Here is a 27,262-nt window from a genome sequence, read left to right on the forward strand (position 1 = left end):
TTGAGAAACATAGGTCTAGGATTTTTGTATATTGCCAGAGACTTAGAAGGATTTATTTCAAATTATAGATAGAATATTTGGGGTTTGCGACATGATGCTTCAAGTCACATAATAAAATTGTGTATAATTTTTATAGGTTTTACTCCTTAGACAGTTCTCACTCTCTGGCATGGGGCCTATTTCCTGCAGAATAATTCTGATTCTTTTCTCCAATGAATTATCCTACATAGTATTTCACCTAGAGTTCATGTGTAAAATGATGGAGTCTCAATTGAGAAAAATGGAAGAAAATGAACTTTCAAAATTACAAATTAGTCATCTATTCTATATATAGTAGTAACAATTTATCCCTCCCCCCACCCAACCCCTGGCAAGCACAAGCTTGCTTTCTACATCCGTAACTCTATTTCTTTTTTGTAGATAAGTTCATTTGTCCCCTTTTTTAGATTCCACATATCGGTGATATCAGATGATATTTGTCTTTCTGTGTCCGACTTCACTCAGCATGACAATCTCCAGGTCCATCCATGTTGCTGCAAATGGCATTATTTTGTTCTTTTTTATGGGTAATATTCCATTATATATATGTGCCACATCTTCTTTACCCATTCATCTGTCGATGGACATTTAGGTTGCTTCCACGACCTGGCTATTGTAAATAGTGCCGCAGTGAACATTGGGGTGCATGTATCCTTTATAATTATGGTTTTCTCTGGGTATATGCCCAGGAGTGGAATTGCTGGGTCATATGGTAGTTCTATTTCTAGTTTTTTACGGAACCTCCATACTGTTCTCCATAGCGGCTGTACCAATTTACATTCCCACCAGCAGTGCAAAAGGGTTCCCTCTTCTCCACACCCTCTCCAGCATTTACTGTTTGTAGATGTTTTTGATGATGGCCATTCTGACCTGTGTGAGGTGGTACCTCACTGCAGTTTTGATTTGCATTTCATTAACAATTACTGATGTTGAGCATCTTTTTATGTCCTTTTTAGCTATCTGTGTGTCTTCTTTGGAGAAATGTCTATTTAGATCTTCTGCCCATTTGACTGGGTAAAAGAATATTTTAAAAAACTATAGAAACAGATCTTCCTTAAGTGACTCACTGTAGAAGTTCAATGCCAAGAATAGGTTTTTAGTATTTTTATTTATTAGTTAACTATTGTTTTCTCTAATTCTCCTCATATACTCATTTTCATGGCTTATAAAAGTTCTGCTTATTTAATGAGCAACTCCATGAAATTCCTTAAAATCTATTGCTCAGTGGATGGCCTTGGGCCTTTACTAGAAATGCTGAAAATGTGGACCCAGTCCAGACCTACTGAATTAACACCTGCATTTTGTGAGATTCCTAGTTGATTTGTATTTGTTTTAAAATTTGAGAAGTGCTACCTTAAAATACTTGTCCTTGGGCTCTCCAGACTGGAGTTTACTTTTAATATGTTACCTTATGAAATTACAAATTTTTAATAATAATGTTTGAAAAAATAGCTGTATTGTTTTTGTATAAATTACACATGTTTATTTAAGATATAAAGATAATACAGAGACATGGAAATAAGGAAACTCACTCAACCACTCAGAAATAACATTATCATATGATAATTTTAGACATCTCTATATACAGATATAGATGTAGCTATAGGTAGAAAGATGGATGGATGGATGGATGGGGAAAGGATGAGAGAGAAAATTTTACTGAAGTGAAATCATGCTATCTATAAAACTTTTTAAAAATGAAAGATACTAAGTTGATTTTTTTCTGAAATCAGAATTATTGAGAATTTATAAATACGAAGAAATTTAAGTGAAATTGAAGGTATTGCTGAACTTGAAGCAAATGTTTCTTTACAAGAAGAGGTATTAGATTTTAAATGGCTTTTAAAATGTAATAACATTGTGTTTCAAGTTTGGACATCTGTTGTCTGTCCAATGAAGGATGAGGAAATAAATATCATTGCACTGCTTTGCACTTTCACCTCCTGATTTTGTTTCTTCAAAACAGTTTTTTTTTGGCAATGTCAAGGTTTCTAATATTCACATTCCATTCTACCATCATAATTTTAATAATTGTTTAAGCTTACTGCTTTATTTAGGGGTATAATTATCTTATCAGTAGTACTTACAGCATCTCCCATCCTGAATTTTTCTTTTGATTCATCTCTTAAATGCAAAGATTTCATTAAATATTATTATTCTCTTCCCAAGACAGTCCAAGTATTGTTTTCTTTAGCTTCTTACTTGCTTGAGAAGGCATGTTATCCTTTTCCTGGAAGGCATGCCTAAGTGCATGGATATATACTTTGTTATTCTTTGTTGCTTAATACTGGTGATACTGCTGTGCTTTCAGAGATTATTTTCTTGAAGAACTCTCAGATCAGTTTAATACACCTATCCCCCCCTTCTTGTACTTAGGGAGTATATATACAAGTCTTTTTCTATGAAGTTTAGTAACTTTACCAGAATATCTTAGTTTTACTATCAATTTTTTTGTGGTCCACAGTGTGCCGTAAGTTGCCGTAGATTTGAGTTTCCTTTATTTCAGTACAGTTTTCTTTGATAAAGTTTTAAATTTTTTTCACCATTTTACTTGTTCCCTTTCTTGGGAACTCTATCTGTGTGTTCACATTTCTTTGTTTTTCTTCTATTTCAACATAGTAATAACAGGTTTTGTTACGAATGGGAGATTTCATCACTCATTCAACCCTGACGTTTAGATTTTTCCTTCTGTACCATATCATTACCCTTAGCAATTATCAGCAACGTTCTATTTTAGAGACTGATGAGTGTTCTGAGCTGTGGCCACAGGGTACAGGCAGAGGTGACTTGGAAAACACTCAGAGTTATGGGAAGATGTCCATCTGTTGATAATATAAATGTCACATTGTTGGCTGCTATCACTGGAAGGCCCATATGGCCCAGAGATGGCAAGGAGCTCATTAGGCTCCCCTCTCCGAAGATATATAGTTTCCTCTATAATAACGACACATGGTATGATATCAGGAGTACAAGTGACAAAAGAAAAAAAAATACATTTACCTTACCAAAATTAAAAAATTTTGTGTTTCAAAGGTCATCATCAATAAAGTTAAAAGGTAATCCATAAAATAGAAGAAAATATTCGCAAAACATATATCAGATATTCTAGATATTTATAATCTACAATATATGCACAACTTTTGCAAGTCAATAATCAAAGGACAAATAGCCCAGTTTTTAAAAACAGGCATTTCTGCAAAGAATGTATACAAATGGCCAAGAAGCATAAGCAAAGATAGCGTTATAGCCGTCATGGGCATGGAAATCAAAACCACAGTGAGAACCTACTTTCCACCTACTAAGATGGTTATGGGCATGTAAAATGGTGCAGCTGCGTTGGAAAGCAGTCTGGCAATTTCTGAAAAGGTGAAACACAGATTTACCATATGACCCGGGAATTCCACTCCTAGGTGTACACTCAAGAGAAATGGGAACATGCGTTCGTGCAAAAACGTGTACATGGGTGTCTATAGCAGCTTTATTCATAATAGTCCCCAAATAGAAACAAGCTATGTGCCCATTAATAGATGAATGGGTAAGTGCAATGTGATACATCCATCCAAAGAATACTATTCGGCAATATGAAAGTATTAAGTACTTGTGCAAGGTACCACATGGATGAACCTTGAAAATATTACGCTGAATGAAAGGAGCCAGTCACGAAAGATTGCATATTGTATGGCCCCTTCATATGAAATGTTCAGAATCGGTGAATCCACGAAAACACAAAGTATTGATAGATTAGTCTTTGCCAGGGTCTGGGGTGGGTCGGGAGTGGGATATAGAGACATTGCTCGTGGTGGATGGGTATAGGGTTTCTTTGGGGGGCTGAAAATATTCTAAAATTAGGTTTGGTGATGGTTGTGTAACTCTGCTAATGTACTAGAAACCACTGAATTGGATACTTTAAACAGGTAAATTTTATGCTATGTGAATTGTATCACAATAAAATCACTGAAAGAAAAAAGCCAAGTGGAGTGCAGTCGTGCTCCCAGGTTTCTCTTTGGTGTCTTGTGATATTAGCACTCTTCCCAGACTCTTTCTCCAAGGTCATGGCTCTGCTTATGCTCTGGTACCATTTTTCTGTCCCTTTTTCCCCCAATCCAGGTGGTTCCTCTCATGGTCCTGGTGAAGATTCGAGCTAACACATGGAGGTGGCTCTTTTCTTACCTTGCTTTCTTTTTAATATTACAATCACTGCATAATTATACCCTGCTTGTCTCCCAAAGCCTTCTTTTTTGATTTCCGAAAACCTCTGGTGAAAGTAAAAATCCAAACCTAGACAATTTTTTTAATGGTGTTTTTGGGATTAGGGTTGTGGAAAATATCTCATAATTCATAGGAATTGTAATTCCTGCTAGTAACTTTTGGCATGTATGGAGAAAACAGAAATATATTTGAGCCAAATCATTTTTTCCAAGCCTGCTAGGCTTTTGAGAAGTCCACTGGGCTTTATTTTATTTTTTAATCTTTTGCTAAGAATGAAATGAGGATTGATTTTTTTTTTCTCTTCCTCTTGTCCAGGAAAACATTTCATAAACTTCAGAGTTAAACCCACCCTTCTTATTTTTGTGGTCAGTTTTTATTCCAAAGGTTTTTCCTCAACTGCTCACATCCTGAGAAAAATTTCACTGCTTAATCTCACAGGAGACATTATTTGTATTACAAAACAAATTTGATCATGTACAATGAGACGTCAAAGTGCCAGGCCTGCTGATGTGCTTTAACACTGCTCAGGGCATTCTTTTTCCAGTGAATTTTATGTCTGAAAACAAATTAGGAAGAAAAGACTACTCAGTGAGAATATGGAATCATATCAAAGGAAGTGTTCAAAGCATCAGAGAGTTTCTGACATCCAGCAATTCACTTCCAGACAAGAGATGTATTAGGCAAATTTATTTCCAACTTCTAAATCTAAAATTCCCCAAGATGCCCTTTTACGTTTATAATTGTAACCCCATTTATAATTAAAACACTTCTGTTAGTTTGGGAAGAGGGTTATTAGAACTTAAATATATATGTATAAATATTTTTAACCTAATTAAAATTGTATAATATATATTATATATTATCATAATTAAAATTATATATCATATATAATTATACAAATTTATATATAATTTTTCAAAAATAATTTTTTAATATGTAATACATTCACATGGTTTAATATTTTAAAACTGTGCAAATAGGAATAGAAGAAATAGAATGAAAATTCTCTCTCCTCCCCCACACCCCCTTCCAGTTTGCATTTCCAAAGACAAGCAGTTTAGCTGGTCCTTTGTTTCTGGTATATGTTCAAGAAACATTCTACAAATTTGGAAGGAAATATATATATATATATATATATATATATGCATATTTCTTTTTTTCATCTTTATACAAGTGCTAGTGATTATATAGTCTATTTTGTACATTTATTTTTTTCACTTTATACGAAGTCTCGGAGATGTCCATTTTTCCAACATGGAATGGTTCCTTAAAGATTAAAAAAACATAAGTTAAACGTACTTTACAATTTTTAAAAATTAAGTTTGGTTTTTGTCTGTACTCCTTTTGTCTCGCAATATTTTCTTTTTCATTATATTCTTACTTTCACAGATTTGCCTTTGAGAGTATTAAGATGGTAGTGTGATGTTTTAATTGCTATTCAATCTGACAAAATTTATCTTTCTGTGGTTATACCAGAGGAGACTCCTGGTTGATAACCCCTCGTGAGATGTGAATAAGACATTTTGCTGAAATTAAACTTTAGTCTTCTGATTTCAGAATCCTCACAACTGCAGTATATTAAAATGTTAATTCTCTAAGATATTGCCAGAGACAGATGGGATAATTATCTCCATATCAAATGTAATTGTTTGGAAGTTACAAATTAAATCATGAAACAAATTTCTTATGCGTGAAGCTTAACACTAGTGAATTCCCTTGAAGAATTGTAAGTCAATAGCTTTCAAGACCACTACCACTATATTTTAAATGAACGGTTTGCTTACATATTCGCTAAATAGTTATATTATCAATTTATAACAATATAAAATATCTCACAGTATTTATTTCTGTTTTTCACTTCGTTCCTTGGTGTTCTACCAGCTTTTTTCTTTAGGTGACTCTGACCCTTTGTATCTCTATTCCTTGGTTATTTTCTCGGCTTTGTGGAACTCTGTCATCTTTGCACAGGGACCATGCTTATCTTCTCTGCAGGGTTCCAGTTTTGGTAGATCTGATGCCTAAGTGAGCACTCTGAAGTCTGGACCAGGTTAAATCCTCCTTCTCTACGTTTCCTTAACTCTCCTCTTATAACATATGCCGGCATCTTCAGTATCCATCATCCTTTAACAGAACCTCTTGTCCATTGTCTTCAGGAGGAGGACCATGTCTCTCTTGTTCATTGTTTTCTCTCCACTCTCAAGCTGGGTGCCTTACCCATCGTAGGCACTCAATAAATCTATGTATTTTCGTTGAATGGTTGAGGGAATGAAATAACAGACTTGAAAATACCTCCCAACTTCTAAGTTCCATGGACATGTTCACGATTCTTTCTCAACTAAGTTATTTGTTCCTAATTCCCATTTCTTTGAGGCTGAGCAGGTTGATAATTCAGAAAGAAGATTATGTAAGAAGAAGGGAGAACCCTAGTTCTCCTCCAACCACTTCCAGATATTCCAGACTTACGTTAGACCTCTGACTCCTGTATCCAGTATTCTATATGTTGGGCAGAGGTCTATGAAAATGCCTAAATGTTTACTCCAAATCAATGATCTCTGAAGTTTTACATACATAAATCAAATGTTATCAAGTTTTATATACAAAATCAAATGGAATTTGCACCTTTTCCTTGTCTTGAAAAGACGATATCACTTTGTGGCTATGTCTTCGGAAGGGTAATGCATATTTGGTTCAATTCATAGAAGGTAATGAAGAAATTCTAATTAGATTAAAAAGTGCACCTTAGAAACTATGTTTTTTTAATAGAATACGTTAGGTAGATTTTAACTCAGTGTAAGTGAGTTAGTTATTTAAGCCTTTTAAATCTTGATTTTTAAAATTATAAATGTTATATTTCTTCCTTTTATAAAAACTGTACACAGTTTTTTCTTAATTCGACAGAGGAAAAGATTGTGCTTAAAGGGTTTGATCATCTCCTCTCTTAAAAAATAAGCATATACTTTGAATAGGTAACATATTTACATATGTTAATAATTAATGACTGTACAAGAATGTTGTGAAAAGTCTTTCTCCCGGCTTTGTCCTCTACCCAATTTTCATCCATACTTCCATTCAATAAGCATTTTTTTTGGTGTCCTGACATCATCTCATCTCATAGGATATGGATTAGTTAAAAATCCAGAGTGTACTATCAGATAATTAAAACAAATCCTCTATAATCAAAAAGTGAGTCTCTTAAAGGTCTTGCTAAAATGTAACAAAATAGGTTATGGCAGAAGAATAGGATATTCTGCTTGCTAGAACAGGAATCAGCAAATTTTTCCTATGGAAAGGACCAGATATTACTGTAATTATTCTAGGCCCTGTAGGCCATAAGGACTCTTTTACAACTAGTCAACTCTGCTGTTGTAACTTTAAGAGCATCTGTACACAATATGTAGATGAATGAACGTGTTTGAGCTGAAATAAAACTTTATTTATGGACATTGAAATTTGAGTTTCATATGCCATGAAATATTCTTCTTCTTTGAATTTATACCAGACATTTAAAAATACAAAAACCATGCTTTGTTCACAGTTTATAAAAAAACAGGCAGCGGGCGAGATTTGGCTTCTGAGCTATTGTTTGCTGACCCCGGAAGTACAGCAAAATATGTTGTTGGGTTCTGAACACAATTCATTTTTTGTTTTTAATGACATGTCACTTTGAATTATTTATTTATTTATTTATTTATTTTTGGCTGTGTTGGGTCTTCGTTTCTGTGCGAGGGCTTTCTCTAGTTGCGGCGAGCGGGGGCCTCTCTTCATCGCGGTGCGCGGGCCTCTCACTATCGCGGCCTCTCTTGTTGCGGAGCACAGGCTCCAGACGCGCAGGCTCAGTAGTTGTGGCTCACGGGCCCAGTTGCTCCGCGGCACGTGGGATCCTCCCGGACCGGGGCACGAACCCGTGTCCCCTGCATCGGCAGGCGGACTCTCAACCACTGCGCCACCAGGGAAGCCCTCCCATTTCATTTTTAACTGATGTTTTTTGCTTTAGTGTATTGAAAATAACTGATTATTAAATATCTTAATTTAGTTTTTGTCTTATATGTTCAGTTCAATATATTACTTAGGGAAGAAGACATAAATAACACTTTTGAGTGATGATTAGATGCTAGACACTTGGTACTTTATCTTGCTTAATCCAGTTACCAACACTATGAAGTAGATATTATTATTTCTATTTTATAGACCAAGTAATGAGGAAGGAGAGGATTGGCAACATTTCCCCTATGTACTAGCTAGGGACTGGACTGTAGTTTTTAACAGAGGTTGATCGTCCTCCATGGTCATAGAACTGAACAACAACTACTATTCAGTCACATAAATCCGCTGCTTCCACTTGGCACCATTCTGTGCTCATGGAACTTAGAGGTGTCCAAAGTTTTGTTGCTGTCTGTTGGTGGGTTGACGTTCAATGCTTCTATTTTCACAAAGATATAAATAGGAAAATTGAATTCATAGTGACTTTCATTATGTAATTTTCACCTGAGTGATTTTACTTTATCTAGCTTCCTTTTAAGGGGAATTGGATTGGAAAATTTGCAAATGGAGTTTAAAATAGAGTATTTTTTTTTTTCCAAATATGGTCCCTGACTTGCAGTTATATGTATAATTTAATTTTTCTTTCTGCAATTTCAGTCTGTTTCCTCTTGCATCCTCAGATGTTCAGAACATTGGATGACACCGATATCAGGGGATTGTTTTTCGCAGTGGTTAGAGGAAAAATGAAGTGTTTTTCTGGAGGGATTATAACATTTGTTAAAGCATGCACTCTTTCTTCGGGACTTAAAACAATTAAGAGTGTGGTCCTTTCATCCCAACAACAGCATTGAATTATAGCCATAGTGTTGAGAGTAAAATTCAGCTACACTTAAAAAGAGACTTCAACATAGGAAATGCATTTTACTTTATTACTGTTTAAATTTAAACAAACCTTTGTTGAATAGATACTGATTTATTGCATAGAGATTGTTTCAGAGTATTCTAGGAGTTTATTAAATTATTTGAACAGGATTGTTTCAGTAAAAGCAAAAACTAGTAGCACGCCATTATAATTAATATTAACACTTGTTTGGAAAATGTTAAATTTTCATTTTGCATTAGAATCTTGCACTAATAGCTTGAAATATGCTAACCAATTGGATGACAATGGCCTTCAACAGTCATCTCCCATGCTGTTAAGACATTCTCTCTTTAGCCCTGGCAAATATACATTTTAAAATCCTTTTAGAGATTTGTGGGTTTATCTCTGGTGTACAAGAGCGTTCTGTAATTAAATAATTAAATAATTGATTCCAAATCATAGGGCTTTAGAGATCAGACAATTTCTTTAATTTTAATGATCATTTAAAGGCTAATAATTAGAAAGTTCACTTACTGACCTGTAGATGTCAGAGAAAATTTTATTTCATATCTGCTTCCACAATTTAAAGCAGAAGCTAATACTAAGATCAGGCCATTGCATTTTATTCTATTGATAAGAGTTGCAGTCATTACCTAATGACTATAAAGGAGGAGGAAAAGCTCCTTTTTGTAAGAAGAGTAGTTTATTTAAAATAAAAACTAAATATAGTGTGTGATGAAATTGAAAATATTTGTCAAGAATGTGGAATAATGCCATTCTACAGTAAGAGACACTAATACCCTTGAAAACATTAGCTGTTCTTATTTTTAAACTTTTTTAAGAGTGTAAGATATTAATATTTTGATATTTATTCACAGAAGTCAGAAACTTATAGTTAATACATGATAAGCATGTTGAAAAATTATTAAATATACCAATGGTTATACTTTATGTATGCATGATAATGATTTCAGAAAGCCCTGTGAGGGAGGGCATAGTGTTCTCAGCAGGCCGTGCAGTGCCCAGTACATACGGAGTACTCAGATGTTTATTGAATGAATGAATTAATGGCACTGATCTTCTGTCTACTTTGTTTTATCCCCCCCAAATCTTTTTTTCTCATATCCTTTTGTCAATCCTCAGTAAATAGTCCTATTATTTTTTTAATAACTGAAGAAGCCCAGTTAGTTTATAATGGACAATTTCTTGAAATATATTAGTTATTTAAAATTATTCTTTGTATTCATTTCTGATTTCTGTCTTCAGGAAGTTATTTAACAGCACTTTGCATGAAATACATGAAATGCCCTCGCTTCAACAAAATATAAAACTGTAACATAATCAAACATGAAGAGGGAGTTAAAGCCATTTATTTATTTTTCCTTCAAATAGAGATACATTTCATGGAAGTGCATATTTCATTTCTCAAGCTCGAATCCTCTGAATACACTTTTAAGTTAATTTTGCAGCTGGGCGGTGCTAGGATAGTAAAGCAGAAGTTAGAAAAGTTTCAGACTAATGAATCAAGGTAGTCAAATGGTTCACTGAGAATGGAGTCTTCCAATTTAGGAAAAATCTCATTTTCATATGGCTTGACATTATATACAGTGGTAGATACTTCAGATTAGGGTTCCCTATGAGCATAATTACCTATAACTTGTGTTACATATAATATCCTTCTCCTCTCAGGTCATGATGCTACAAAACCAAGGTTATAAAAATGTACAAAGAACATGAGCATGACTCAAAACCATTTTTTTGGACTGTTTTTAAAAGAGCCCCATTTGACTACATTTTTCTGAAATACTTACTAGAGTTGTTTTCAGTTGTCTTTTTGCATTGGAATTGTCATTAACTGATGCAGGTGGTTTGGATTTCCCACTTCCTATATGTTACTGATACTGCCTTTATTATTATTTTTAATTGAAGTATGGTTGATTTACAATGTGTTAGTTTCAGGTATACAGCAAAGTGAGATATATATATGTACATGTATATATATTTATATATATATATACACACACACACGTTCTTTTTCAGATTCTTTTCCATTATAGATTATTACAAGCTATTGAAAATTGTTTCCTGTGCTATACAGTTGGTCCTTGTTGCTTATCTGTTTTATATATAGTAGTGTGCATCTGTTAATCTCAAACTCCTAAGTTATCCCTCCCCCCACCTTTTCCCTTTGGTAACCGTAAGTTTGTTCTCTAAGTCTGCTTCTGTTTTGTGAATAAGTTCATTTGTATCTTTTTTTTTTTTTTTTAGATTCCACATATTAGTATGATAATCTCTAGGTCCATTTATGTTGCTGCAAATGGCATTATTTCATTCTTTTCTATGGCTAAGATTTCTTTGTGTATATATACCACATCTTCTTTATCCATTCATCTGTCGATGGATACTTAGGTTGCTTCCATGCCTTGGCTATTGTGAACAGTGCTGCTATGAACATTGAGATGCATGTATCTTTTCAAATTATAATGTTCTCCAGATATAGGCATAGAAGTGGGATTGCAAGACCATATATGGCAACTCATTTTTAAGGAACCTCCATACTGTTCTCTGTAGTGGCTGTACCAATTTACATTCTCACCAACAGCGTAGGAGGGTTCCCTTTTCTCTACACGCTCCCTGGTATTTATTATCTGTTGACTTTTTGGTGATGGCCGTTCTGCCCCGTGTGAGGTGATACCTCATTGCAGTTTTGATTTGCATTTCTCTAATGATTAGTGATGGTGAGCATCTTTTGATACTGTCTTTAGATGAGTATTTCTGGGACAAACATTTTTACAGATAGCTAATGACTAAAAAAATTGGAAATTTGTCCTTTGAGATTTCAAAGATAAAGCCAAATCACAGAAAAAGTGGGATGGTAGTTGGCCATTTGAATACGTCATAGTGGCCTTTCCTTGGTGAGGCCCATGGTGCAGTGTCTCGGACTCCTCTTCGATGCTGAGCATCCGATTCTGTGAGCGCATCCAGAGTTGTACAGCTTCAAACCAACTGACTTGTGCTCAGCAAACTGGATAATATGTCAGAGATACAGTCCATAACGTTAGGGTAGTGAGTTTGTTCTCATTAAATCATATGCGCGGAAAGGGAAGTCAAACTTATACTTCGATAACAAAATCAGAGAAATAAAGAAAAGGGAGGTGGGTGATTTTGAAGGGTCTTTAGTATGTAATCCATGAAGCTACTCTTCACTAGGAGAATTGTAAGAATTTTTCTCTATTATTGGGAAGGTTGACAATTCATCTGTTTTCATATTCCCCTCATTGAGATGATTTAGCAGAGAGAAATCAGTGAAAGTGTGTCAGTTCTGTTAAACAGTCTGCTTTTTCTTGCAGTAGACTTTAAGATCTATCTATTTATTATACAGTGGTAAAATGAATAAACCTTACTTTTGTGGATTTTGAATCTGCTTTCTTTTATCTCAGGGCTTTACCTTTTAATCAAATGTCTAAGAAGTAGGCTCCCATTCTTATTTTTTTTCCTTTAAAAATGTTCAAGGTTACAATGCACGCTTTCTTTTAATATGTTTTTTCTACTTTAGTGTGCAACAGCTTTCTTAGTATCCCCATTTCCTTCTTATGTTTTATTTGAGAATAATCTTAGGACATACGCATTTTGGTATCAGCTCAAATCATTAGTCTCTCAAGTCTAGCAAATACTATCGTAATAATTATTCTGTGGCTTGTGCATATTTATTGCCTGGAGAAGGATTTCAGAATGAGAAACTTGAAAGTAATATACCTAGCCAGTCGTGTATTTGAATGCAGAGACAATTTTCCTCATGGTCCTAGGTAATCAGTTTACTCCATGGAACAATACCTCTGTTTATGATTTTTTCTCAAAGTATAAATGTACTGAAAATGGTTATTTATGAAAGGCATTGAAATAGGGACAGTTATCAACTGTGGGAAGTGGTCTTTGCAAATTGTGGTTTTCTGACATAGTGCGTTTATGTCTCAAGTAAAAAGAAAAAAAAAAAATTCCTTCTTTTTTTCCCCCATCCATCACCCTCCAAACTTTGTCCATTGAGTGCAAGAATACTGGGGCTTAAAGACAGATATCACGTGTTATCCCCAAATTGTGAATGAAAATCAACTTTCAGTGAACAAAATTACTTATGGGGCTGTCTATGCGAAGAGAAGTGCATTGGCCCAGGTAACATGGTACACATCGAGAGGCCTTTGCTACTTCCCAGCTCCTCAATCTAACCACTTGTTACCATCTAGAACTTTTCATTCACAGCACTTATTTCAGTTTGTAATTGAACATTCATTGCTTTGTTTATTTTCTGATTGTTTTGATTCTAATATAAGCTCTGTGAGAACAAAGACAATTTTTCTTTTATTCACTGCTATAATATCAAGCACAATGGAACACACAAAAGTTATTGAATGAGTAAATAAACGCATCTGTAACCAAGCTGAGACTTTTCTTTCCACGTGGATTGATTTAAAGAATTGCTAGATTTCTGACCTGAGAGGATGCTGTCAGTCTCACTTTACAGGATGTGAAACTAAGCATCCCAGAAGATTGAAGAGCTTGAACAGTTCCCAGATGCATTGGCCCATAATAGTGATCAATTATATGTAGTTGGTTCCTTTTTAAACTTGCTCCTTTCTGGATGATGATATTTCCCTTTCAAAGTAATTCTTGTAGTTCTGAGACATAAGGACATCTCCACAGAGAAATAAGGACCATGATCTCATTTTGTAATCGAGGGATAATTTTCGTGTTATCCGTAGAGTCTTGAGAGGACCAATAATTGTTGAACATTGAAAGAGAGCTTCAGGAGCTCTCTTCATCCGTACTATGATGTATGTAAGTACATCAGTAGCTATTCTCATAAACATTCTGCCAGCATCAGAAGGAAAACCTTGTGTTTTAAAACACAACTGGGTGTAAGCAATACCTAGGTTGGACTGTTATATCCTTGATAATCACCTTAGTCACTAACTTGGCAATGCAAATTATATCCACTCCATCATGTATATAATCCTTAGTTTGCTCAGAAAAGGAATGGCATTTTAGTGTGACTGGATAGAGGTTTTTGTATATGTCGATTATTTGAGAATTTCCTTTGCTTTTGAATTGTTACTGCTTCTCTCAAGAAGGGGTAGATTTTGAGTGACCACAGTGTATGTGGGGGGAGGGGGAAACAATATTCCCAGGATTATATGGAGAGGTAAGCAGTCTCAGACCCTTTATTTCATTGTACTGCTTTATGTTATAAGTCATATGGTGTTAAGCCTTGGTTTATAAGCAGAGCTCAACAACTTGATTATTCATCAAAGCATATTAATAGAGTGGGATATTATCCTATAAGCATCCCTTTTCACATGCAAAAGTTCAAATAGAAAACAGAGGTAATTGATTTTGGCTCAGCTGCCGGGAATTGTTAAATACATTAAAAAGTGTATTCTGCTGGTAAATTATTGGAGGTTGCAATATAGTTACAATTCTTTGACTTTTTTCTTTTTATTTCGTTTAATAAATATTATGCACATAGAATCCTGCTAGGTATAATGAACACTCTAGTATGAAATAAGAAACATATGGTGGTCTCAAGGATTCTATGTGTCTTCTCGTTTGTTTATCTCTACATTTTCCTTCCTTTCTGGTTAGTAAGACTCGTGTTCCAAGTCTGAGCTCAGAAATGTTAAAGGGCTCCAGCATGTTAAGTTTAAAAGTGAACTTAGCTGTCGAATGGTTCTGTTGATTTAGTTCTGGAAACTCAAGTGATGTCCAAATACATCACATGGAAATGGTACACATCACCTACTTTTCCCCGCTTCTTGCTTGGCTCCTGCTGGTGTTGATGATGCTATTCAGGGTCAGAATGAGTTGTTCCCGGCAGCGTGCACTGTTAGCCCAAACTCCGATGTTTTGAAAAGATATTTCATGGACTAAAGGTTTAAGTCAGAATATTATTTCTGTTGATCCTCATTTGCAGTCACTGTGAAATAAATGACTGTGAGCAGGTGATAAGGCATTTCTTTCCTAAGAGGGAGAAAAGACTAATGAAGGCTTTGTTTACTAAGACAGCCCACTTTACTGTAGTGTTGAGCAAATGAAACTGAATCACGAATTTGAGGATTTTGATGGCTTATGCATGGGCAGAGCAAAAAAGTTAGGTCAGAGATAAGCCTACCTAGGTACTCTCTACCTAGGTACTCACTTTATAAAACTTCTAAATGCTAGGAAATACTGCTTCAGCTGTGCTTCTGCACTTCTACCAGCAGCCATTTGGTCTAATTACATTAAATTGCTGGAATAAAGGCATCTCTGATTACTTCATGGAGAGAGACTGTAGTACAGCCTGACTAGAGATCCTGCTGTAATCATCTCGGAACCCTTGAGTTATTTTTGTTGTTTCAATAAACTTACCACAAGTCTACATTTCTTAGTGATAATACTGGGACGCCTTACTAAAATGTCTATTTGCTGTGGGGTAGAATTTTATCAGCCTTGTGTGGTAATGATGGCTATCTTGAGAATACCAGGCTAATAAAGCTATGAGAAAGAAAATCGAGAGGCTACTATGTCAGTTTCTATATTAGATATTTCACACGCATTCTCATTTCGTTCTCGTTAACATTAGGAAGTAAGAATTACTACCCCCATTTCACCACTTCGAGGAAACTGTGAGTCTCAGAACAGTTAAGTAACCTTGCTTTGTTCAAAGTCCTGTGGGACTAGCTAGTCTATGCAAGTCCTGAGGCTCTGAATTTTGTCCATTTCCCTCAACATTATAATCCTCAGATGGTAACCTGTTCTCTAGGAAGTCTGCTTGGGGGTTCTGCTCTGAGAAATGTGGGACTCCCTGATGGAACTGGTGGAAAAGTGTGGGTCCAGTTCCGTTGAGTTGAAGAAAATGTCTCCTAAGCTCTGAACAGCAAAACCCATACATTGTACTAGAAGGAATGACAGAAGCAACCTCTGCGGAAGAATATAAGTTATGGGATAACTTAAGGATATTAAGTAATAAGGATATTAATAAGGTAAATAAGGATATTAGGTAATATGGTGCTTGATCTGTAGTGATAAGGTCAATAACTTATGTTTTGTAAAATTGCTATTTACAGTAAATATTTGGCCTTTGATTTGTTCTTCTAAACTTCTTTTCTGAGCTTAGCAAATAACCCTGCGAAGCTGGTAGGGGCCGAAGTCTAACTGGCTGAACTAACTAGTAAGTAGCAATTAGGATGAGGAGCTCTCGATTCTGACTCTGGATGTCACGTGATTTCCAGCATGACGTACTTTAAAATGACCTAATGTCACCAGAGAGCAATTATTTGGATCTTTGTAAATGACATCCAGAAAGTGATTTTGAAGGGATACACATTTTAGGAAGTAAAATCGTGGTCAAACTTTGTGATAGTGATGTCACTTGGTACAACTGGTTCATTTTCTTTAGTTAGTGCTTTATTTTTATTACATAAGTAGTACGTGGTCACTATGGGAAAGGTGGAAAATAATTGATTAACAACAACCACCAGAAACTTCAAAAAACCCACAAAAACATAATTTCGTCAATGCTAATAACTTGGTGTATAATAATCCAGATTTTTTTTTTTTCTATTTTGAAATGTATGGGCTTTATCTAAACAGAATCAAACGACAATGGTATTTGGTAACCTATTTTTGTTTATTTATTTATTTATTGGTTATCACTTAATAATATATTATGGTTAGCTTTCCATCATTATTTGTGATGGCTTACGATTCCATATTATTGATGTTCCAATAATGTTTATCTGATTTTCTATTATTGGGCAGTTACATTGCTTTGATTTTTCACAATTCAAACAAGATTGTAATGAGTGAGGCTACAAAAAGAAAAAGATTATATACTTCTCTGCACCATTGTTATCATATAAATTGTTAATATCTTCCTAACATTATCGCTGCCTTTTAATGAGACTTGCACATTTTATGTACGTCTGTATTTTTATTAATTCATACATATATATAGATTTTTTTCTTTCGTATACTCTGCCATTCGAGTTATGCCTAGAAGAAACTTCTCCACATTTACTGTGTCCCTCAATGTGTCAGCCATTTTAAAGGGCCATGCTAAACAATAATGTCCTCTTGGAAGTTAACATTTAGTGTGTATATATATTTTTTAGTTGCAGAAAGCCCTTGCTGTTTGAAATATGATCACTCATATTGTTCTGAGTCGTAAGGCTTGTGTGTTTGGTAGACATGGTCTCCGTACCATGGACTTTTCTGAAAATTAGCATCTGAATTTGTTTTGTTTTCAGCATGAAAAGTCCGAATTTATAACAAAGACCTTTTTCTTGAGGATACTGTGATACTTTTTTTTTTTTAATTGAAGTAGAGTTGATTTACAGTGTTGTGTTCATTTCAGTTGTACAGCAAAGTGATTCAGTTATACGTATACGTATCTATTCTTTTTTAGATTCTTTTCTTTTACAAATCTATTCTTTTTCAAATTCTTCATAATTTACCAGAGAAAAGTTTATGTATTTTCTGAAACAAGTGATATTTCTGTATTTTGAACATCAAACATCCCAAGACTAAATACAGATAAATAAAAGATTCTTAGAAAGAAATAGAGAGGAATGTTGTGACAACTTATTCACTATGCACAGTGTTCTGTGGAATAATTATGTTAACGTCCACTGGTCTTCCTGCATCATCAACATTTCCTTAATAGTCTGTCAAGCAACGCAGAATTACAGATAACATTAAAGAAATTAGAATCAGCTGCTGGAGCCGAAATGTTGACATCCTATCAAATCTTTCTAAAGTCATGGTAAAAACAGAAGTCTTCATTCCTTTGATCTTGCAACTGGATGAAAGGAGTTTGTGGCTGTAAACACATTTCTTTCTCTTGAACAAATATCTGAGCAGAAGATCATAATGTCTCCACAGCTAGTTCCTTGTGGCTCCACTTTTGTGCCTTTTCCACGACTTCAGCCATCAATATCTGACTCACGAGAAAGGTACTGTAGGGTAAGCTACAACATCAAGGGGCTGAAAAAATGAAAACAATGTTCAAGTGCTTTTGTTGACATGGATAGAGCTATCAGTATTTGTTCTTGACTAATTTACTAATATCCCAGAGTACTTTTAAGAATTCGTGATTTCAGTGAACTTATATTGCATGTTTTAATATATTTATTTTAATGATCAAAAAGAGAGACATATTTAAGAAAATTCTTTTAGCATTTAGTAATATTTAATTTAGCAATTTATTTTTGAGATACCGTAGCATAATTGAGTGTATAACATATGCTCCCACTTTAAATCATTATCAAATTGCTCTGATTCAACATAATATTCTATTTCTAACATTTTTATTTAAATGGAAGATATTTTGAATATGTTAAGCCCAACATTTGTTCTAAAAAAAGTCATTCAATCACATTATTTATTTTAAGATACATATTCAAGAGTTAAATATTTATGTATAGCATAACTGTAAGCATGACAGGTATGGGGCAATCTAATGCATAGACATGTCTTGCCTGACATTTCCTGCTCTTGACTCACTACGATAGCTTTCTCTCAAATGCCAGCTCCTGCTTCTGCTGCTTTTATTGGCACGTTTTAGGCCAGGCTATCAGCCTTGCAGATGGGTTGTTCCAGATACATCAATGTCACCAGTCAAGGGAATAATTCTACCTAATGGGAAAGGGAAGTTCTAACCAATTTTTATTACTGACGAGCAGTCTGAGGTGGTAAAAAGGAAACTCCCATAAAAGATATATCTCTACTCCATTAATGATTACGTATTTTATGATCAACACTTAAAACTAAAATGCTTCTTCCTTAAATGGACTGTAGTCAAGTAAAAGTTTGGGCAATAACCCATAGTGAATAAAGATTTACTGCATTTATTATTGGCTCTTAAGTCAATAATACCTTCTTTGACTTGGATATCATTAGAAAATTAGAAGTTAATATATGCCGTTTCTATTTGATCCTTAATTGAACAAAAAGAGTCACTCTGAGAGAAGTGAGGAAAGGATCACACATAATTTGTTTTTGCAATTGAAATGGCAACTTAAGAATTTCCTGTTGTGCTCAGAGGAAAACAAAGAATAATAAAATAAGTTGTATCTGAAAATATTTTTCAGTATTTGTAAGCGCTTGGGGCCACCCAGGGTTGTAATATTGGGGGTAAAATGTTTGTTCAGAGTAATTCCACATCTTATTCACTTTCCAGAAGGTATTATCTTATGCAAAATCAAAAGGACTTGTTTTCAATGATCATGTGTTTACAATGATCACAACACTGATGTACTAAAGAAATTAAAACATTGTTTAAAAATGAGACAGGCTATTTTGACTGGCAAAGCATAACCTTTTAATTTTTTACCTGCAAGTGGTCATTTTCCCATAGAGATGATTATCGAGAGTATAAGACTAGTGACAGGATGGCTGTCAATCCATTATTGATCATTATCGTATTGTTTTTTCTTTAAAAAATGTTTACTAGAGGCAGTTAAACAAAATCGATTTGAAGCTAAGAAAGTTGGTAAGTTAAAAGTAGGGGAGGTATGGCAGAAGAAATCTAATACATCAGCAAGAGCCATGATCTGAGAATCAGACTTGTGTTCGGTTTTTGCTCTGACACTAAGTGTGAAAGGGATGCACCTTAGTCACATCGCTTATCTACTCTGGGCTTCAGTTTCTAACTATAAATCTAATTCCAAAGAACTTTTGTGCAGAAGGACTTATGGCCCTTCACATGTAGTGATTTTATGAGATAAACTGTAAGAAACATGGGGGTAAGTCTTCAAGATTCATTTTATTTTCATTGCAAAGTTGCACTTCTTTTAGATTCCAGCTTTATGACTTACTAGCAGTGTGATCTTGGGTAAATACTGAACTTCCTGAGCCCTATCTCTCTCATTTGTATAATGAGAATAATAATTCTTAGTTAGTTTGTAATATTAGAAAAAATAAAAGCCAAGTGTGTGGCTAAGATGGCGGAGCAGGAAGACCCTGAGCTCACCCCCTTCCAGAGACACACCAAAATTACAAGTATTTATAGTGCAAATATTGATGAGAAAGACCTGAAGAAGAGCAGAAAATATTTTCCACAATTAAAGTTATAAAGAAGGAACCAACCATAATGAGCTGTGCTATAGTTAACACCCACACTCCACAGTAGGCAACCCATGAGTGAGGGGATAATCACAATTGCAGAGGTTCTCCCCAAGGAGCAAAGGGTCTGAGTTTCACATTGGGCTCTCCAGCTTGGAGATCCTGCACTTGGGAGACAAGTCCCCAGAATGTCTGGCTTTGAGGCCAGCAGGGCTTACCTATGGGAGAGCCAGAGGGCTGTAGGAAACAGACTTTGCTCTTAAAGGGCATGCATAAAGTCTCACATGCTCAGAGTTTCAGTGCACAGGCAGTATTTGAAAGAAGCCTGGGTCAGACTGCTTGCTGATCTTGGCAGTCCTCCCAGAGATGCAGGAAGCAATTTGAACTCCCCTTGGGGATGTAGATACTGGCAGCAGTCATTTTGTGGAGCTCATTCTACCACAAGGACACTGGGGCTGGCAAGCACCATTTTGGGATTTCTCCCTCTATCTTATTAGTGCTGGGGGCTTACCCCCTCAGCAGCAGGTCAGCACCAGCCCCAGGCTCAACCTGGGCCATACAACCAGTGACCAGGACTCAACCCTGCTCATCGGTGAGCCAGGGGTCCCTGGTCACCATAGCCAGCTGCCCTCAGACCTGGCCACACCAAATAGTGGGCCAGCACAGCCTCAAGATCTCCTGGGCCCCACAGCCAGCTGCACTAGGAACTGGCCCTGCCCACCAGCTGGCCTGTGACCACAGTAAAGGGCAGAACCCGTCAGTCAATGAGGCCAGGGGCCAGCCCTGCCTACAGTGCACCCAGAGAAGTTGGACCTGCTGCAATGGATGGGCCCACACAGTCCACATAGGGGGCATCCCTAGATCATACAGCTCTGGTGATCAGATGGGAGAGTGCTGCTGGGTTTCATAGGACATCTCCTACATAAGGCCATTTCTCCAAGATCAGGAAATGTAACCAACCTACCTAATACATAGAAATAAACACAGATAATTTGGCAAAACAAAGAGATAGAGGAATATGTTCCAAATGAGGGGACAAAATTAAACCTCAGAAAAGGAACTAAATGAGGTGGAGGTAAGCAATCTACCAATAAAGAATTTAAAGTAATGATCATAAAGGTGCTCAATGAACTCTGGAGAAGAATAGATGAACACAGTGAGAATTTTAACAGAGAGAGAATATAAAGAAGAGCTAAACAGAGCTGAAAAATAAACAATTGAAATAAAAAAATACACTAGAGGGGATCAATGGTAGATAGATGGTGTAGAGGAATGGATCAGAGAATTAAAAGAGTAATGGAAATCACCTATGCTGAACAGAAAAAAGAAAACAATTTTTAAAAATGAGGATAATTTAAGAGACCTCTGGGACCAAACACGAAGGGAGAAATTGACAGTGACACAATAATAGTGGGGAACTTTAACACCCTATTTACGTCAATGGACAGATTCGCCAGACAGAATTAATAAGGAAATACTGGCAGTAAAAGACATGTTAGACCAGTTGGACTTAATAGGTTTTTATAGAACATTCTATCCAAAAGCAGCAGAATACACACTCTTTTCAAGTACACATGGAACATTCTCCAGGATAGATCACATACTGGGACACAAAACAAGTATTGACACATTTATTAAGATTGAAATCATATCAGATATCTTTGGCAACCACAATAGTCTAAGACTAGAAATCAACTACTAGAAAAATGGCAAAAAATACAAACACATGGAGGGTCAACAATATGCTACTAAAAACCTGTGGTTCACTGAAGAAATCAAAGAGGAAATTTTTAAAATACCTGGAGATGAACAAAAACAGAAATACACTGGTTCAAAATCTATGGCATGAAGCAAAAGCAGTACTAAGAGGGAAGTTCATAGTGATACAAGCCTACTTCAGGAAACAAGAAAAATCTCAAATAAATAATCGAACCTTAAACAAACTGCAAATAGAAGAACAAACTAAACCCAGAGTTAGTAGAAAGACAGAATAACGATCAGAGCAGAAGTAAATGAAATAGAGAGTTAAAAAAAAGTAGAAAACGTAGTCTTTGAAGAGATAAAAATTGATAAACTTTTAGCCAGACTCATCAAGAAAAAAGGAGACATGGGCCAAATCTATAAAATCATAAATGAAAGAAGACAAGTTATGACTGACACCACAGAAATACAGAGGATCTTAAGAAATTACTGTGAACAAAACAACTTAGAAGAAATGGATAAATTCCTAGAAACATACAGTCTTCCAAAACTGAGTCATGAACAGATAGAAAATTTGAACAGATATTACCAGGAATGGAATTGAGTCAGTAACTTAAAAACTCCCAACAAACATAAGTCCAGGACCAGACGGCTTCACAGGTGAATTCTACTAAACATTTAAACAAGAGTTAACACCTATCCTTCTCAAACTGTTCCAAATAATTGAAGTGGAAAGAGGGCTTCCAAGCTCATTGTACAAGGCCAGCTCCACGCTGATACCAAAACCAGAAAAGATACCACAAAAAAAGAAAATTATAGCCCAATGTCTCTGATAGACATAGATGCAAAAATCCTCAACCAATATTAGCAAACCAAATTCAACAGTACATTAAAAGGATCATAAACTCTCACCACGTGAGATTTCCTCTCATGATGTAAGAATGTTTCAATATCTGCAAGTCAATCAACCTAATACACTACACTAATAAATTGAAGTATAAAAATTATATGATCACCTTAATAGTTGAAGAAAAGCTTTTGACAACATTCAATGTCTATTTATGATAAAAATTCTCAACAAAGTATAGAGGGTACAGAGGGAATAGAATTCAACATAATAAAGACCATATTTGACAAACCCACAGCTAACATCATACTCAATGGTGAAAAGCTGAAAGCATTTTCTCTAAGATCAGGAACAAGACATGGATGCCCACTCTCACCACTTTTACTCAATATACTTTTAGAAGTCCTAACCACAGCAATCAGTCAAGAAAAAAAGAAATAAAAATCCGAATTGGAACGGAAGAAGTAAAACTGTCTTTGCAGATGACATGATTCTATATGTAGAAATTCCTAAAGAGCTAAAGACTCCACCCAAAATTATTAGAGCTCATTGATGAATTCAGGAAATTTGCAGGATACAAAGTTAGTATACAGAAATCTGTTGAGTTTCTATATGCTAATGACAAACTACTATCAGGAAAAATTAAGAAAATCCCATCTGCAATTGCACCAGAAAGAATAAAATGCCTAGAACTAAATCTAACCAAGGAGGTAAAACATCTGTACTTGGAAAACTATGAGATGCTGTTGAAAGAAATTTAAGACAACACAAACGGATATACGTACTCATGGATTGTAAGACTTAGTATTGTTAATATGACTATACTACTCAAGACAGATTCAGTGCATTCCCTATCAAAATACCAATGGCGTTTTTCACAGAACTTGAACAAATAATTCTAAAGTTTGTATAGAAACACACAAGACCCTGAATATCCAAAACAATCTTGAGAGAGAAGAGCAAAGCTGGAGGTATCACACTCCCTGGTTTTAAACTATACTACAAAGCTACAGTAATCAAAGTAGTGTGGTGCTGTCACAAAAACAGACACATAAATCAGTGGAACAGAGTGGAGAGCCCAGAAATAAAACCACACTTATGTGTTCAATTGACCCATAACAAAGGAGGCAAGAATATACAATGAGACAAAGAGAGCCTCTTCAATAAACGGTGTTGAGAAAACTAGACAGCTACAGTGAAGAATCAAGCTGAACTATTGGGTTGGCCAAAAAGTTTGTTTGGGTTTTCCATAAGATGTTACCGAAAACCCAAACAAACTTTTTGGCCAACAGAATACTTTCTCACACTATATAAAAAAAAAATTCAAAACCGATTAAAGACTTAAATGTAAGACTTGAAATCATAAAGCTTCTAGAAGAAAACACAGGCAGTGCACTCTAACCTCAGTCTTAGGAATAGTTTATTGGATCTGTCTCCTCAGGCAAAGGAAACAAAAATAAACAAATGAGACTACATCAAACTGAAAAGCTTTGGGACAGTGAAGGAAACTATCAACAAGACAGAAAGGCTGCTTGCTGAATAGGAGAAGATATTTGCAAACCATATATCCAGTAAAGGGTTTAATATCTAAAATATACAAAGAACTCATACAAAAATGCAAATAACCTGATTAAAAAGTGGGCAGAAGACCTAAATAGACATTTTTTCAAAGAAGACTTAAAAATGGCCAACAGGTAACTGAAAGGATGCTCAGCATCACTAATTGAGGAAATACAAATCAAAACCACAATGAGATACCACCTCACATCTGACAGAATGGCTATCATCAAAAAGACTACCTATAACAAATGTTGATGAAAATGTGGAGAAAAGGGAACACTAGTGTACTACTGGTGAGCATGTAAATTTGTGAAGCCACTATGGAAAGCAGTATGGAGAATCCTCAAAAAATTAAAAATAGAAATGCCCTATGATCCAGCACTTTCAATTCTGGGTATTTACCTGAAGAAAAAAAAAAAAAAAAACTAATTCAAAAAGATGTATACACTCCAATGTTCAATGCAGCATTATTCACAATGGGCAAGATATGGAAGCAACCTAAGTGTCTATTGATAGATGAATGGATAAAGAGGAGGTGATATATATGTATGTGCATATATATGTATGTGTGTGTATATATATATATATGTATATATATATACACACACAATAAAATGTAACTCAGCCATAAAAAAAGGAGAAATCTTTTTGTGACTAGGGTATTATGCTGAGTGAAATAAGTCAGACAGTGAAAGACAACACACAAACTCGCTTATATGTGGAATCTAAAAACCAAAAGAAATAAACAAAACAAAGTGAAAACAGACTCACAGATGCAGAGAAGAAACCAGTGGGTGCCAGAATAGAGAGTGGTGGGCAAAATAGGTGAAGGGGTTAGAAGGTACAAACCTCCAGTTTTATAAGAAGTAAGTCACAGGGGTATAATATATAGCATAAGGAATATGGTCATATATTGTAATAACATTGTGTGGTGAAAGATGGTTACTATACCTATCCTGGTGATCATTTCATAATGTATGCGAATGTCAAATCATTATGTAGTACACCTGAACTAGCTTAATGTTGTACATTAGTTGTATACAACAATAAAAATTAATTAAAAATACATTCTTAACATATAGCAGACATATAGTAAGATGGCATTGATGATTAATCTAATACATTTTGGAGATGAAAATTTTTATTGGCGATGAAAATTTTTTCCTCTTGCTCATATTAGTCATTTGGGATTGTTTTTTCCTTCTGTTTCCTTTTACCCATATTTGTCAATTTGCCTTGCACATACTTAGGAGAAAGTGCTTGAGCTATGTAACTGTTGAAGATGCATAAGTGTAAAAACAGGTTTCTTGAATAGTTTCTTGACCTACAGATTGGATCTTTTCATGGCAACTGCTGAACTAAACAAATTAAAAAAACGTTTGAACATCTGCAGATTACAGTGAGAAATGAATTCAACTTGAAGCTTCATATATTTCTTTATATGAATTATGTTCCTTCATGTGCATCAGGAACTTTGTTTCACAGTAAATTATTTAAAGTAATGGAAACTTTTCAAATTGCAACTTTATTTTTTTATTTAAATGAAAGATTCTGAGTTATTAAGCATATATCCTTCATATGCTAGAAATATATGCTACTTTCAAAGGACACATGCTGATTTATAAGCGGAATAATGGTTTCCTATTAATATTCTTCCCCATGAAAGAAATTCAAGCAGCTTTTAAAGTACTTGAAACTGTAAAGATAACGGCCTCATTTTGGGGAAATTTGTTAGATTATTAATACCATTGATTTTAGGTCACCCTGTTTCGCTAGTAAAGTATCATTATGTGTGAATAATTTGGAACACATTTCAGTTAATTTTAACCAACTTGATTTTTGTGTGATAGATTTCTGTGTGTGTACTTTCAGCTTTTGTGGTAGTAAAACCTTATACTTTGATAACAAAAGGCAAATTACTGAAGCTAATACATGGCTCATAAATGCTCTGAGGTCTACCTTTTCCATTCCCTTTAAAATGAATAAAAGATAATTTGCCATTTCAAACAACCCTTTGTTTCTTCAACAGGAAATTTTGAGGGGTATACTGTAGAGCCAACACACTGTGGGGAATGTAAAAATGTATAAGGCAGTTAGTGCCTTTGTGTTGGTAACATTTGAAGAACAGACAAGAATGCATTATACTATCCAAGTATAACTACAAGGTAGGTCCTGATCAAGGCTCAGTACAAGTGATACTTCATATTATATCTATGTTTATATAATATATATACAGTTGATCCTTGAACAACACAGGATTGAACTGCATGGGTCCACTTATACGTGGATTTTTTTTAATGGTAAAAATTACAGTAGTACGTGGTCTGTGGTTGGTTAAGTTCAAGGATACAGAGAGCTGACTGTAAAGTTAGTTACAAGTGAATTTTTGACTGATCTCTAACCCCTGCATTGTTTAAGGGTTAACTGTATAAATAATTTGTATACTTGTATGCATGTGTGAACCTCTCATTGTCCACATCTCATGAATCCACACATTTAGCCAGTTTTCCAACCTTTCCATAGCTTCATCATACAGTATAGATCTCAATTAGGCATTTTCCAGAGCAGGCTCCCATACAGATCGGTGAACTTCCTTTTTCGGATGGAACATTGAACTCACAGCCAATAACACTAACTTATTCCTGAATGAAGCTTATCTAACAAACATATTTTCTCCATAAGGTACATCCCAGCCTGGCATCTAGGAACCCAGACAGTACTTCAGCATTGTGGCTTGAGGGTATTTTGAACACCGAAATCACCAACAAAAAGCACACAAAATGCAAGAAACGTGACACTAAGTAGACCATAGAAAAGGCACTTGTTCGAAATATCAGAAGTTATATATATATATATATATATATATATATATATATATATATATATATATATATATAAAAGAAGTTAGAGCATCTTGTTCAACCTCAGCTGGAAACTCGCCCTAAAGACTCACATTTTTTGCTGCTTTG

The 27,262-nt window shown here is 35.1% G+C and overlaps 1 protein-coding gene and 1 non-coding gene across 4 annotated transcripts in view; one reads left to right on the forward strand and one right to left on the reverse strand.

The window, feature by feature from the left end:
• KCNT2 (potassium sodium-activated channel subfamily T member 2) overlaps nucleotides 1–27,262 on the forward strand; it is a 377,107-nt gene that overhangs the window by 66,070 nt on the left and 283,775 nt on the right. The window lies entirely within an intron of this gene.
• Nucleotides 6,171–6,275, reverse strand: LOC131746885 (U6 spliceosomal RNA). The gene has a single exon (XR_009332695.1). It is a non-coding gene; the product is annotated as a U6 spliceosomal RNA (small nuclear RNA).

Source organism: Kogia breviceps, chromosome 1 (assembly GCF_026419965.1).
Source record: "Kogia breviceps isolate mKogBre1 chromosome 1, mKogBre1 haplotype 1, whole genome shotgun sequence".
Classification (NCBI taxonomy): Eukaryota; Metazoa; Chordata; class Mammalia; order Artiodactyla; family Physeteridae; genus Kogia; species Kogia breviceps.